The sequence below is a fragment of the Ptychodera flava genome, chromosome 7 (assembly GCF_041260155.1).
Source record: "Ptychodera flava strain L36383 chromosome 7, AS_Pfla_20210202, whole genome shotgun sequence".
Taxonomy (NCBI): Eukaryota; Metazoa; Hemichordata; class Enteropneusta; family Ptychoderidae; genus Ptychodera; species Ptychodera flava.
Genome location: NC_091934.1, coordinates 38,397,304 through 38,409,739, shown reverse-complemented (window position 1 = coordinate 38,409,739; position 12,436 = coordinate 38,397,304). Strand labels below are relative to the sequence as shown.

Sequence of the window (12,436 nt, the reverse complement as noted above, 5' to 3'; positions counted from 1 at the left end):
GACCTATGCCCACACATCCTCTTAGAAATTTTTTCCCCGGTCTCTCCGACATATCTAAGACCACACAAAGTGCACTCTATGCCATTAATGATGTTCTTAGATTGGCATGAAAGGGACTCAAATGCCTTTGTGTGGTACGACGTTTTGGACAGATTAGAATATCACATGTCTTGCAATTTCTAGTCAGACACTGTGACACAGAACAATCACATTCCATATTTTCCTTAAGAATGTCATGTAGATTTAACCTAGGGCTCAGTCCAACCGATGAATTGTTTGCCCTATACAATCCATCTGAGGTAGTTTTGTTTTTCCGGTCTCGACCCAAACCGGTCTTCCTTATAGTACTTAATTTCATGAATAGATTATTTATCCACCTGGGCGTGGCAATAGACATCAAATGAGGTCCAATAATCGTTATCATTGGAGGTAACTAAGAAAGTTACCAGGTCCAAGGGACATATTGAAAATGATAAAGGCAATGGGGTCATCTTGAACCACAAAATAGTGGTGGTACCAGGTGTCCGGAATGGGTAAGCGTACCCTGCCAGCTAGCCGCACCCATCAAGATTGACCAAAAGAGACAAAGTATTTTCTTATGACATGAAGTCATTAGACTGTTCAACGAATATCTATGAGTCTTGCGGCATGATCGTGGCGTGGAAAGTCCTATTGCTATGGCAGATATTGGTCAGCTCAGTGACGTTTATGTCGAAGCCCCCATGCTGTTGATTTTAGTCAATAGAGCATGCGCATTAAAGGAAAATCCCCCGCAGGTGGCAGAAGTTGCAACTGAAAAATGACCTCAGGGCAGCAATATATCTACCAATCTGCCCTTATAGCAGCAATACGTCAGAGCTGCCCTCAGGGCAGGCATACATATCCTGTCTTTACAGCATTGCGTAAGTGTATACGTATATCTACCAATAGGGCAGCAATATCAGAACTGCCCTCAGGGCAGACATACATTTCCGATCCTTATATCATTGCAATAGTGTATATCTATCAATCTGCCCTGAGAGTAGCAATACATCAGAGCTGCCCTCAGGGCAGGCATACATATCCTGTCTTTACAGCATTGCACAGTACTGTAGATTTCCCATAATTCATTGCGATTTGTATCCTCGGAGATACCTGAGTGAAGTCTACTATGTCTCCCATATGTAGACAAATTCACAGACTATATATCAAAATTTTGAAAACGTACTTTTATGCACACAATTCTTCTTAATTCTCATTTTAAATAATTTGGAAAATTATGAATAATTGAGAGAGGAGATAGCATTTTTGGAAAATTTGCCAGAGATTGTGTCCTCAGCCATACAGAATAATGTGATGGAAAGTAGGGAGACTAGTTGCACCTGTTTTATGAAACAAAAGGATATTGATTTTTTGCAATGGAAGTGACAACAGAAATTTGAATGCTAAGTTTTCTCAGAGAATGACCCCTTCAGTTCGTCATAACTTGCTGCCTAAAAAGTATGGCATTTGTAGTACCTGCAGAATGTGACTTTTATGGTTGTTTAGTGGTTATTTTCAAACTTTCACTGAAATATCTAAACGTACTTTTGCTATATATTATTTAAAAAATTATTCTGATGCTGCACACTAGTGCTTACATGCAGAACTGAAAAAGTTTTTAGAAAAGTAACCTTCAAGGATACAAATCAAAGAGTATTGTTGGTAATTTATTGTACTGTGCATTGCGTAAGTGTATACGTATATCTACCAATAGGGCAGCAATATCAGAACTGCCCTCAGGGCAGACATACATTTCCTATCTTTATAGCATTGCAATAGTGTATATCTATCAATCTGCCCTGAGAGTAGCAATATATCTGAGCTACCGGCAGGCAGACATACAGTTCCTATCCTAACACGTCATTGCATAATGCATAGTGCAGTGACGTCATTGGATGTTTTGCACATGTTTACTCCGCTCTGAGCTGCCCCGAGGGCAGCGCTGCCCTCATGCCATTTTTATTTGCAACTTCTGCCGCCTGCAAAATCCCCCAGTACGACAGAAAAGACCTCCAAACTCACTCCAGATACCGATTCCTAGGTATTTTATAGTAACGTACGCATTTTTGATACATTTTTGCAAATAAAAACCCAGGTGCGTACAATCATATGCAAGTTTTGAAATCGTAGCAGAAACGCTGCTTTCTTTTTTCTATTCCTAACAATGCTGCTTTAGCACTATTGATGCAACATTTATTGTCTTTTATCACTGGGTGCATTTTACTTCCGTTTTCTTTTTAGCATTTCCTGACATGCAAACAGGGATATCCAGGATAGCTGTACTGGTAAGTGGCATGACGCGCAAGTTCTAGTTCTGAAATGATACGCGCAGTGACGAGAAACAGTCTTTTTGGCCCAAAAGCGTACTGGCCTTTTTGATATTTTGAACAGTGATGAAAATAACCTTCCAATATAGGTGATGATGATAATTATTCTTTCAATCTCGTATACTGGGTAATTTTGTACTTAAAGAGCATTCTCTGTTTTACGACATGCTCCTGTCGGTTGAACATTATTTAATCCTTGATAGCAGAAAAGCTGCTTTTAAGAACAACAGTTCCCATGGAAATGATGCTGTACGCGAAGGAAATTTGCTTTTTTTTGAAGTTTGCCCATAAGAAACCTTCAAGCTCCATTCGATGACATACAAAATGGATAGAACAACGGTTAAAATGAAATGGTATGTCAATACATTCCCTTTATCGTCATTATAACGAAACACATTTTCCAACATAGTTTATGCTACATTAATGACTGTACATTTTGTTTGATAAATATAAGCTTATATACCCATAGGAAAGCGGACCTCTATCGTCCAAACCTGATAATTTTTGACTGGTTACGAAATTGAAATTTGTTGTCCGTCATACAGTAATGTGATAATAGCAAAAAAGCCATTCAAGCCAATGACAATGTACTTATCAATATATAGAAATTTTTCTGTCTTCAATGTTCATTCTGAACATATCTAGATTCAAGAAAACTGGAGAAATGTAGCTAATTAAATACACATCAAATTTATAGATACATAATTGGTTCTGAATGACACCTCTTGCATGTAGAATATGCGCATGCGTAAGCATTAATTGCTAGAGAATATGCGAAACAATATTGAGAGTTGACTTTAAAAACTACGTGCACTGTAAAATTCATTAGATCGAATTTCGGGTTTTGCACCATAACCTCCTATTTTGATTTTGTCCTACAAATTTCATTTGTGCACTGATTGTCCAAAATGGAATAGAATCAAACATTTTTACACTTTTTTCGAAATAGAAAAAAAATTGTGAACACTGTAGGATGAAAAACAATTGCGCCACTAAGGCCCAGGTATTAAAAGTAATACTATGGAGAAAAGTGAATTGTTCATGTTTATTAAAAGTAACGTGCCACATTTGCGGGTCCTTTTTTGGAAGAGTGGTGTAAAAATTTGTTTTCTAAAAAGGGAAAACAATTTACCGCTGTCGGAAAAGTGACTGATTCATGATGTGGCACAATTTGCATGTCATCAATGAAGGTACTCGGACCGTTCGTTGACTTCTATAGCTTGGACCAGAAGCCGTTACAGTTTGTCAAAAGTATGGCCATATGTTACGTATATGTGGCGAAATCTATTTTCGCGACGTTTAATCGAGTAACCACAAAATTTAAGTAAATATATCAAAAACATGATATAAAAATTGGCAGATTTGTCAAGCGTTTTTTGATACTCATTCTGCAGTAGAGGAGATAATGTTGACTGTTGCTTGATTTTCGAATAGCGTACATTCTGGGATAGGATTGCATTCTTTAGTGTGTAACATGTATCGGGTGTTCTAAAAAGAGTCAGTCCAACTACAACCATGGAAGCAACACGTAGAGTGCGGGAACATACCAGGATCACGGCATAGATAAATTAATAAAGAAGGCAGTTCAACCAGTATTCCTTGTCTTCTAATGATCTTTATTTAAAAATACCGACGTTTCGGCAACACACAAGTTGCCTTCCCTTCTTCAGGGCAAAAGCTGACAAATAAAAATGAGCACAAACAGAAGTATTACAGTGAGTGAAAAAACCACAACTACAGTTGTAAGGAACGAAATTAAAAACCAGTAGTGATAAAAAACAGTGAAAAGCGCTAGACTAAAAATTAAAGATCAATAAGCCTTTTGAAACAAGAAGGGTGGTTGAAACAAAGGTACAGTAGAATAAAACTGACCTGGGTGCGGAGAGTGGAACTGTACCAGCTTAAGTGGAGGGTCGGAATGAGCAAGTTCATGGTGAAGGGACTCCTAAGACGGAAAAAATAGTCTGAACTAAGGGGTCCCCTAAGTGGTTGTAAATGAGGTTACGGGTGTTGCATGAGATTTTGCCGATGATGTTGTGGGTTTTACCTGTTGTGGAGCTGGTGATTGCTTTGGTTTCTGTAATGAGTTGGCATTGATTGCAGTTGCCGCAGCGTTTAGTTTCACCTGTTGTGGGCTGATGAGGTAGTTTTTTGAGGTCTGCTCTTACGATAATTTTTCTAAGATTTGGAGGTTGCCTGAAGGCTGTGATAGGTACTTCCGGAATGGTTTTATTTACATTATCACCTACCAAAAATGTTCAAAACAATACATTGGGGAGACGAAAAGGGAACTCAAAAGACGAATATACGAACACATATACATAATCCGCAGTCGTAAACCCACCCCAGTCTCAGAACATTTCAATCAACTCGACCACAGTCCATCACACTTCCAAGCTACTGGTTTACACAAAGTTCACACCACAAATACCCGAAAGAAGACAATGTGAACAAAATACATTGTAGAAATTGACACACTCACACCCAAGGGCATTAACCAAAGAGGAGGATAAAGCTTCTTTCCCGCGTTTCAACTCTTCCCCTTCTCCAACCACTTAGGGGACCCCTTAGTTCAGACTATTTTTTTCCGTCTTAGGAGTCCCTTCACCATGAACTTGCTCATTCCGACCCTCCACTTCAGCTGGTACAGTTCCACTCTCCGCACCCAGGTCAGTTTCATTCCATTGTACCTTTGTTTCAACCACCCTTCTTGTTTCAAAAGGCTTATTGATCTTTAATTTTTAGTCCTAGCGCTTTTCACTGTTTTTTATCACTACTGGTTTTTAATTTCATTCTTTACAACTGTAGTTGTGTTTTTTTCTCTCACTGTAATTCCAGTTTTCATAAGTATTGTAAATCTCATTTTATTTCGTTTTTACTCTCAGTTTACTTTTTACCAGCCCGATTTTTACTTCTGTTTGTGCTTATTTTTATTTGTCAGCTTTTGCCCTGAAGAAGGCAACTTGTGTGTTGCCGAAACGTCGGTATTTTTAGATAAAGATCATAGAAGACAAGGAGTACTGGTTGATCTGCCTTATTTATTAATTTATCTATGTATCAGGGTTGGAATAGGAGTGGGAATGTAAATAAAATAGTCGCTGCCAGCCAAGACATGCATAAGGATTTCGAATTTAAACACGTGCTACACGCATGTAATACCATTTTTTGTCGAAGCAAGTACGTGCAGACACTTTTCTCCACGTCTTATTGAAAGGTACACGAGCGAATGTAAGAAAACAAAGTAGGTGCCCTTCGGATTGAAGAATCGCGAGAACAATGCAAACTAGATGGTGATATGGCAAAATAATACTGATAAAATTAGTTTTTTGTGAGGAATATGACAGATTTTACTATCGCTCGTTGGCTATTGCAATGGTTTTATCATATTATTCCTGACAACGTTGAATTCCTTCGTGGTTGAGACATGATTTCATTGAGTCATCACAGATGAAATGAAGTGAAATAAATTTAATTGTTATATTTATTAATAGTGATATGCTACATGGTACTGGTATACGCTCCTGTTTCTTTGTAAATTTAATAACTGTGTCTCTAAAAAGGGAAAAACACAATTACTAAAGTCGTAAAAATTTCAGGGTTGTGAACAATCGACAAAATTTGCCATTCTGACACGGATATGTTCTGACCGTTCATCGACACTAGCGAGATGAATGGACCACTTTCCCTAAGGGAGGATGTGTCACCATTGATTGTCTGCCCGTGTATGCAGCATGTACATGTGGAAACTTGTTATAACTTCTTCTTCAAAGGGTATTTAAATTATACACTCAAATTGGGTGCCCGTCGGATTCACAGATATGAGAACAATGTAGACAGTGATATACAAGAACATACTTTTACCACTTTATGGAAAATATCACCGAAAGAATTTATTCATAGCACTTTATTGGAGGAATTTGACATGTTATGGTATCACTTATGGGCGGTCACCGTCATTTTATAGTCCTGAGAAACGTCTCAGTTATATTATTCAAAGCTTCTTTGTTGTCTTCAGATGAGAATTCTTTACTTCATAAGGAAACAAGCTCTATGCCTGCAACGGAATTTTCTAGTGTGAAGAGACGGAAACAATAGTTGATAAAATTATTTTTGTTGTCCGTATGGCTACCGTCATCGCCAAACAGGTATACGGTTCCAAATAAGGTGTATGTCAGATTGTTTGAATAGTGAATGATCGGAAATCACAAATATTTGCTTCGATTTCAAAATTAAGACTTTTCTGGTGCAGTAAGCGCAAGCAGAAATGCGCAGATTAGATATTATTGCAAAGGGCGACGATACTTACTTTGAAAAGCAATAAAAGTTCATCATTAAAAGTGTCATGTGAGGAGAGATATGAACACCGACAAAAAGGTTGTTTGTGTTCGCGCTTCAATCCTTCTTGAAATGTACTTTGCACTCATAGTATCAATTGCCTTTCTGGCAATAAACAGCTGTTATCACATCTGTTACTCAAAGGGCGCCCTCCTATTCTTTAGAGACGACAGAAAATTGATGCAGCAGATTATCCAATATTTGTCCATTATTTTCATTATTTCGCTTAAAATGTGGATCAGACTAGGTGTGGGGGCGCACTTTGTTGTTTTGGATTCAGCAAAATGTTATCCTACAAAAATAACACATTTTCAGAGCATTTCCAAACATAAAATTGAACAGTAATGAAACGTTCCGATTCATACGAAAGTAGCTGGAAATCTTGGTAACTTTTTTTAATTCTGCGCGATCACGACGTACTTTCGATCAGCTACACTATGATAATTCTTAATTCTTTTGTTGTCCAAGAAAGGCATGTTTCGCATAAAGTGTTTCACTTAAGGCATTTCAGTTAAATGATCAAGAAAGATCAAGAAAGGATGATGTGAATAACTTCTGTGTACACTTTTGTCACTTGTGTTTCTGGGACACGTTTGTAATTTTTATTTATTTGACTCTTCTTTCCTTAGTATGTTAATGATTGAGTTTTGAAATGATCATGTGAGGAAGTGAGGTTATTCAAGATACTTCGGCTAGTTTTCAATTGGGTTCGAACCCACAACATACGGCATCAGTCGCCTAGCGGAGAGGCCACAGAGAGAACCACTCGTATGCAGCAAAAGTGATATATTTTGACACTCAACATACAGCTATTTGCAAATTGAAAAATATCCCCTCTCTCTTGTAATGCTCTACAGGGGTTAAAGAGCGCCCTCTTTGAAGACCAAACTTGGCTTCTCACCCATTTGCAAGTCAGTTAACACGGAACTCGAGCAACGGCAATCACATATCTGTCACCCTTCCACATTGGAAACCCTATCTGCTTTTGTTTGATAGAGAAATACACCTGCCGATGGATCGTTCGATAAGCCCCTAACATTGATAGTAAGATAGAAAGACAGACAGACAGTCAGATTTAACTCAAGTTTTGACAATTTGACTGCCAATTTGGTTAGAACAGGACCCTGGCCCTTATAGATGGACGAGTAGATCAAAACTCTTGTTAATTGCCGTTCATTGTGTGAATCAGTACTATTTCTATTCTCCAGCTTTAATCAGAGCTCCCCAGATCTATGCGCCTCAACATTTGCCTTTGAGCTTGCCAAACAAATCTTTGCATTTACATTCCCTATATACGATGGTTCTTTGCCTAGTCGAGGCTAATTGCTTTAAGTAACTGAGGAATTAAGCCTTTCAATCGATGCATGGTTTGATATGTCAGAAATCTGAGACACTATGTAACAGACCAGGTAGGTATTTCTCCGACCATTTATCATTGATGTCGGTTCACCCAGCTCCCCTAACAGCTGTGGTGACTTGAAAAACAAGGCACAACACCAAGAAGTATCAGACCTATTGTAGATAACAATAGAAGTTCCTCATCATGATAAGAGTAATTTTGTACCAAATGAGTGATAAAAATCTTCTCAGAGGGAAAATACTGACTGTTACGTTATGCTTTGAAAGATAAAGCAAGGAAAGCTTCGGGAATGATATGGTTTGAATTACCCCTTTCACTTTCCAACGGACTAAATTCTGGACATTGCTATAGATTTTCACAGAAAACTTTAGAAAAGCACATGTCTACATCTTATATAGGTGTTAAGGCCTTTATGGGCGGCCTTTGAGATCGTCTCCTCGAGCAGAGTCAAACATCGGACTCACCACGTCTATGCCATATAGTCGACTCCCTTATGGAGACTATGGTGATCAGACAGGACACAATAATGATAGTCCAATGTGTGCCACTGGTTTCCCGGTATTTTGATGTTATCGTGAACATGGCATTTTCTATATCCTATATGGAACTTTTTCTAGTGCTCTCCCAACAAAGAGCGTTGAACAAGGGATGAGACACCCAAAACGAGAGTTTATTTGCGTGAATGTTGCTCTCATTTAGCATTGATGAACAACCAAAATGTTGACCGACCAGTGGGAGATAAAACACTTATAAAAGGTAAAGGATAAAAACTGCAACAAGTAAAAATTGATAGAGTAAAATACTGACCGTTAGTAATTTAATGTATCAATTTTCACTTGTGGCAGTTTTTATCCCCTTCAGTTTTACAAGTGTTTTATCTGTCGCCGGTCGGTCAATATTTTGTATCCATTTTCACTTGTGCAGTTTTATCCCACTTTTGAGGTAGTTTGTAATATATGACAATGGTTTTTTAACATTCAAAATCATTCTTTCCAATATTCAGTAATCCATTGTGCCCTGCAATGACTCACCCAATACATAACTCATGCTGATAGATCTTTATATCCAGAAAGAATTCAAGAAGAGTACATTACGTTTCTATATAAGGAGCAATTACAATTATTGCTTTAAACATTGCATGCAGAGAAGTATTAAATTATTTAAACTTCGGGATAACGAAAATGTCAAATACACGAAGCTTGTTTTCGTGTAAACTTCCAAACTTTGAGTGGGTATTATTTAACCCGCCATAACTTCTACTTCACACAGGTGAAGCATCTGCTCCTTGTCTATGAGTTGAATGGATACATATCGACCTCTCATTGGTTCGGGGCAGCCACATCTGATGGGAATTGTTTCCTGCCTGGACATTTTACCGAAAATCATCATCCCGCATGGGGGGTTTTCTTCAAAGTTCTGGCTGTCACCCACACGAATCTGGGCATTTTTTAAACGGTGAGCTGAAACAAAATATGTAACGAGTTAAACATATTGGACCAAAAAGCAAAAGGCACTGGTAGATGTGTGTTAACGTTCATGTGCCTACGTTGGATTCTTTGCATTTTGGTTGGTAGGTATGTTGCTACGTTAGTTGAGGTTTTGAAGAAAGTTGACTTTGTAAATCGGGTCGGGGGATAAATTGTCAGTAAGCACTAGGCATGGATAGGTTTGTAGGTCGGATATGTTTGTAGGTCGATCTTTAGTAGGTAGGTGTAGGTAGGTAGATTGGTAGATAGGTACGTAGGAAGGTAGGTAGGTAGGTAGGTAGGTAGGTAGTAGATAGGTACGTAGGAAGGTAGGTAGGTAGGTAGGTAGGTAGGTAGGTATTTAGGTACTTAGGTAGGTAGGTCGGGATATGGTTTGCTCGGGAACAATTTAATTCAACGGGAAATGTCCAAAGAGATATAGAATCGACAGAGTTAAAATAAGAGACAAGGATATACTCATGTTCACACAAACCTCATAATCTACCACAAGCAAAAACAACTTACTACAACAGTCCTGTCTGTTGGTGACGACGACCTCATAAATATCATAAGTCTGTCCTAAATCCACTTGCCAATAAGGTTGATATTCTCTGTCAGTCCAGGTACAAGAACCTCCCTTCTTTAGGTCACTGTCCTTGTTTCCATCCACTGCCTTTTCAGACCCTCCATCTTTTTTCGGCTTGTCTGAGCTCTGATGTGTTGGTCTGCCCTGTGCAACATCACGGAGAGGAACCGGATACTCGCAAGCTGGCAAAAACACACAATATTGTTATGATGACAGGTTTGTTTTCTAATTTCCTTCTCAAAATGGATAACACTTCCATCAGCCTACATTTCGTACTATGGCGGTTAGAAACCATATTGAGTATGTTCCAACGGTTACAAATACCCAGCATTACCTTTCCTCTCTTTTGTTCGCATCTCTTACTATGTGTACAGTAAAGGTATACTGTCACCTTTCAATTTACCAAAGTTACCATGGAAAGAGAAAATCTAACCAATCACAGATTTTTTAAAGCTAGCGCCCTCACATGGTCATTTTGAATACCAAGTAACGCCCCCTTTGACCATATATAGGCATATTTAGATTACAGGTGACTGTATACCTTTAATGTTTTGTTTGATCAGTCGATGTGACTGTTAGTAAGACCGAGGGGGGGGAAGGATCGTTTTTGGTCAGCGTGCGCCACTTGGAAGTCCTCGCGTCGATCTTTTTCCAGCTTTTTGTACAAATGACGTCAACTCCATTTTCATAGCGTATCGAAGTTCAAGTGCCATTGAAGAGGAAGTTTGTTAAAACCTATGATCAATAATTGTTTAAAACCAATATATGCAAATGAGTATAGATGCTTGACAATTTGACGGACTTAAGTAAAAAAGGGGAAAAGATAAAAAAGAAAATTCGCGTCGTCGCCCCATTTTTTTGAAAAGACATGACCAGAAACATTTTTTGGCGTAAGATATGGCAATTGAAAGTAGACGTCACGTACATCATATTTTACGGGACAATAATTTATAGCCGTCCATAAGCGTTATCATAGCGTTTAAATGTTTTGGTATAATCTTTCATTTAAGATCACATAAATATATACATCATTTATAGATTGTTTACACAATGGAATGCCCCTTATCATACAATATATCATTATGACCCATGTGACTGTCAACCAATAAAAGAACACTAAACATTATTTTTCTATGCTCAAGAGTTGACTTAGTAACTCATTAAATATGTATCATCATCGTGAGGATAAGAAGAAAACAATTAGCTATCAACCACAACATGCCATGATCATTTCAATCATCTGAAAGAAAGGAAAAAGTAAATACCCTAAATTAAAAATACTTTATATAACAACAAATATCAATATTTACGTGGAAGTGTAGGAATATTCGTGGCTGCATGAATGTAAAAGAAAAATAAATTGGAAATAATGATTAATGATTAGAAATGTCTTTGATAAGCGTGAAACATTAAATAATGCAAAAACACATAAGATAATCTGGTGCGATGCAATGCAATGTAATGCAATACATAGCGGTGTCATACAGAGCAATGCAGTGCATATAGCAATGCAACAAAGTGTAGTGTACTGCAGTGCAATCCAATCCAATCCAATCCAATCCAATCCAATCCAATCCAATCCAATCCAATCCAATCCAATCCAATCCAATACAATACAATACAATACAATACAATACAATACAATACAATACAATACAATACAATACAATACAATACAATACAATACAATACAATACAATACAATAAAACAAACGGCATGATATTTTATATCTTCTATCGCTTTGAAATGTATATCGGAATCAGAAGAGTATTTACCATGCTATTACTATTATTTAGTAATTAATAAAAAAGACAAACAAACAAAGCAACAAATGTAATAATCAAACAAATGTTTAAAGATGCGGCCTTGTTGCAGAGAAAATAAACTTGCAATGACTGATGAAGCGTATATGTACAAAGAATTATGTTCCTGTCTCTGTAATGGATGGAATGTTAAATAAATATGCTACTTACTTTGCCCTGCTGTAATGACGAAAAGAAGTTAAATGAGAAAGGTACATGTGAGAATATATTCCTCTAGCTTACTCAGTGATGCAGTTATGTAGTTCTTGTGCATATTCAAACTAGTAAGGTTATCATCTCTAAATTCTCTCCAAAAGACCTATAATGAATTGACTGAAAATGAAATGAAAGATATAAAATAAAACAATTATCTAGAGCACCTGCGTCCGTGACTGTATTTATAAGTATACAGATGTCCATAGATGTCCTGGTGGGAAATTACAGTGCTCGATGCTAAAGCAGAGCGTTATAAATAATAACAAAAATTACTTCAAGTACAAAGTACAGACAGACAGACAGGCAGACAGACAGACAGACA

General features: G+C 37.6%; 1 long non-coding RNA gene across 1 annotated transcript; it reads right to left on the bottom strand.

Annotated features, from left to right (window-relative positions):
• Positions 1-9,086: 9,086 nt before the first annotated feature.
• LOC139137483 (uncharacterized) lies at positions 9,087-12,122 on the bottom strand. The gene is made up of 4 exons (XR_011553394.1): positions 12,070-12,122; positions 11,406-11,429; positions 10,035-10,277; positions 9,087-9,503 (listed from the first exon to the last, which is right to left on the bottom strand). It is a non-coding gene; the product is annotated as an uncharacterized lncRNA (long non-coding RNA).
• Positions 12,123-12,436: the final 314 nt, after the last annotated feature.